The sequence below is a fragment of the Pinus tabuliformis genome, chromosome 6 (assembly GCF_031772625.1).
Source record: "Pinus tabuliformis cultivar Carrire ecotype Pingquan chromosome 6, CPIR1, whole genome shotgun sequence".
NCBI lineage: Eukaryota > Viridiplantae > Streptophyta > Pinopsida > Pinales > Pinaceae > Pinus > Pinus tabuliformis.
This window is the reverse complement of record NC_142292.1, coordinates 862,084,123-862,087,722: the sequence shown is the minus strand read 5'-3', so window position 1 is coordinate 862,087,722 and position 3,600 is coordinate 862,084,123. Positions and strand designations below refer to the sequence as shown.

The 3,600-nt window shown below is 41.0% G+C and overlaps 1 pseudogene; it reads right to left on the bottom strand.

The window, feature by feature from the left end:
- Positions 1 to 2,772: 2,772 nt before the first annotated feature.
- LOC149261611 (putative sugar phosphate/phosphate translocator At1g12500 pseudogene) lies at positions 2,773 to 3,189 on the bottom strand (annotated as a pseudogene).
- Positions 3,190 to 3,600: the final 411 nt, after the last annotated feature.

The window sequence follows — 3,600 nt, the reverse complement described above, 5'->3', positions numbered from 1 at the left end:
TTTCCTCGACATATCAATCTCCAATTCTTTGTAAACAATTCATAGAAGGCTGAGACATCCTTGGACATTTTGTATTGAATAAGGCTTGATGAAACAAAATCATGACATAATGAAAAATTTGGTAAAAGTGGTTGAAGTAGTTTTCTTCCCACAATTTATTATGATAGACATGGATGGGAAGAGATTCAACAGGTGTCCAATTCCAACTCATTGTTGAAAAGGGGGTAGAAAGACAAATGGAATCTATGATATATGTAAACATATAAAAAGGGGTTTATGAGTAAGTTTTCTTTCTTTTCGAAAGTTGAAAACATGATAGGCAATGCTACTAGATAAAAGATTGACCCAATTGAAACTAAAACCCTCTGTAGCTCTCTAAGTGAAAGGGACCCAGTCTAATGGAAAGTGTGAAACATTCCTCGTACCATATATTCTACAAAGCATGGAGGCAACTGGTGAGCCCCAGTATTGTAGCAATAATGCTACAACTCCTGGAACTCCCTTCTTTAATTTTATCAACCCGGTAGTTCGTAACAAACTTGGAAGCGACGGTGCTGTATGCACAAGTACTAGCTCTTGCCGCAGCTGTCACTTAGTCAGCTGGCACAAGTCCACTAGGAGCTTAAGCCAACTTCTATGAGCTCTTAGAAGAAGCTTTTTAATTGATGGATGAAAGCTAACTCGAAGGAAGCTAATCTAATTGCAAAAAGAAACTGAAAGCCAAAAAGAAACGCAAACCCTAGCAAACCCTAATTCTATCAGCTAGTCCTACTGATGCAAAGATGGGAATGCAAACTACTGAAAGAGATGCCATTACTTCTATGAAGGTAAAATGCATGTGTCTAAGTTATCACTATCTGAAGAAAACATCTTTTTGTATTTTTGATTAAGTTGTTGGAATTATCATGCATGTGCTTCTAACTATTTTTTCACTGTGCAGAGGTGGATCAAGGAGGAGGAATGCTTGGAAAAGGTTGGGATGGTACAGAGAGGGTCTAAGGAATCCCTAACATTCTTTCCGAGAGTTTCACAAAGTCTGGATGCTATGCAACCGAGGTTATGGACTTCTACAGGAAGTCTGCAGGGGTTTCTACAGGATGTTCTGTAATTCTTCTACGATGTTTCGAAATGGGATTTTTGAGGATGGGTGATTGATGGAAGATGCATGGATGGTTATGGAGGTAGGATGGGGGTCTGAAGTGACCCAGGAACTGATGGATGGAGTGGTGAGATGATATGTGGAAGGCTGATTTGGCTTTAAGGTAGTTGAGACAACAATGGAGAAGAAGGTAGGGTTACGTGGGCAAAAGGATGGGTGTGAAGCGAGAAGCCTAGATATGGGATGAATCAGATGGCTCTGATGAAGCTTGACCATGTGAGTGAGTGATAGAGATGCCCTGCACAATGCACATTCAACCGAATCAATGAATTCTTGCAAACAAACTAAGTCCTAGCTAACTTAATCTAACTGTCAATGAAATGAATAAACAGCAGCCTCGTTTGGAAAGAGAACCATGTACATCACGTGAGCAAGAACATTCCGAAAGATCTAAATGCATGACAAACTCCTACCAATCGATTCCCAAACATAAAAAGCTACTTTAACCAACAAAAACAACCAAAATAACAAAGCAAGATCTAAAGAGCAGATTTTATTTTAAGAACGCAGCAAACACACATAAAGATAAACAAGGGAGGTACTGGGCACTTGAGATGGGCCCAACCCCAAGAGCTACAGCCTCCCAAGAGAGATTTAGAGCTGGTGCAAAGCTGAATTCATCTTTATTAATCAAGAATGAAGAGTTACATCAAAACTGTCCACAAGGAGAGCTTGAGAATGAGCTGAAAGCAAAGCTAATCTATTGCATACAAATCGAATTACAAAATGACTACAACAAGGCTACGAAATGACTAACTACTAGCTACTATCTACTAGCTAACTAGCTAACATCCACTGGCTAACCAAAATGAGGCCCTAAGCCTTCTTATTTATACAATTTGAGGACCCAACAGTCCTCCTAAACTTTAGGGACTCGGCTGCCCAAAACTTGGAGTTAACAGTAGTCGTACTTGACTTGCTTGGCTGCCCTTGTGCTGATTGATTCGGTGGCCCTTGAACTCCGAGCTGATGGTGGAGAATTCGAGGTAAGGGCCCATAAATGAAGGGGACACCTTCCTACAAATCCTCTAGCTTGTTCTCCCACGAATTTGGCTGCCAAGTGCTCATTAAGACCTTCAATTTTGTCTCCAAGTTGACCAAAAAGGCTACACAAAGCACCCATTAGACTTGTTGGCATAATGACTAACCAAATTCACTCTATTAACATAAATATAATAAAAAACATGCAATAAACTAATGAGAATGGTGGATTAAGTCAAATTAGGAGGTTGAATGAGCCCAAATAATTATCCATTTTTGGGGCTCATCATCACCCCCCTACTGAAAGTGTTGCTCATCCTCTGAGCAACCAATCTCTCTCCTCATCTTTGATGGCCCTGGTGGCCTCCTTGGCTAAAATCTCGGCCGATTTCTCCTTTGGCTTCCCTCTTTTCAAACTTCCTGTAGAAACAGTTCGCTGGCTTCCTGTAGAAACAATCCTCTGTCTTCCTGTAGAAACAGTCTGCTAACTTCCTGCTTGGCTGGGGGTGATTTTCCTTTCAGCTGGGCTGTGGCAGCCTTCATCTTCTCCCCCTTTCTGCTCTTCTTCCTCACTGTCTGCTGCTTTTCCTAGTGAATTCTCAGCCTTGTTATGAGTGTGCAAGTATATGCAATCATATGGAAGAAATGGTGGCCTTGGCATTTCCTAAAACCTGCAACGTGAGGGCACTCGTATGTTTTGTAACAAGGAAGTTGGTTAAATTCACAAGATAAGCCACGGTCATGTTTCCAAGCAACAGGAATATGATAAAGGTGTTTTCTCGGGCTTTTTCAATAGCAATAGCTAATACATTATCCTCCACAAAAAGAGTAACAGGAAGCAATAACAGCGCAACAATTGGTGCCATGTACATCATCAAATTCATAGAGTGAAGCTTCTCTGCCTCAGAGGTAAGCAGGAGCCCCTGAACAACTGATTTCAATGCTCTGGCAGCAGTTGATCCTAGGCAAACCAAAAAGCCAAAAAGGTAGAATGATGGCTCACTGTTGCTTGCAATAACAATGCCAAATACCACAGGCACCAAGGCCATATAAACCACAGAAGACTCCCTCTTACATGTTATTATAAATGCAAAATATTGCTGTGAAGAAGGGAGTTGTTGCCCCAATAGCTTGATTGAAGGAGACTGGCAAATAGCGCAGAGAAATATTGCCACAAACAACCGAGAAGGAGAAAATGAAGCTCAGTGCCAATATCTCAAGAAACTGTCTCCTGGAGACAATGAACTGCATTGGTACAATCTCTAACCATGAAATTGCCAGAAAACCATAAAATGAACAGGCACACATGTGCAACATTGTGAGGAATATTGGGTATCTACATCCAAAAAACTAAGTAGGCATTTGTTACGCAATAGCACACCAATATTGGAAGAGTACCAAGCTGCAATAATGAGAGCTGTTGTAATAGTCTGGGACACAGGAAATGCACCATATTTTCC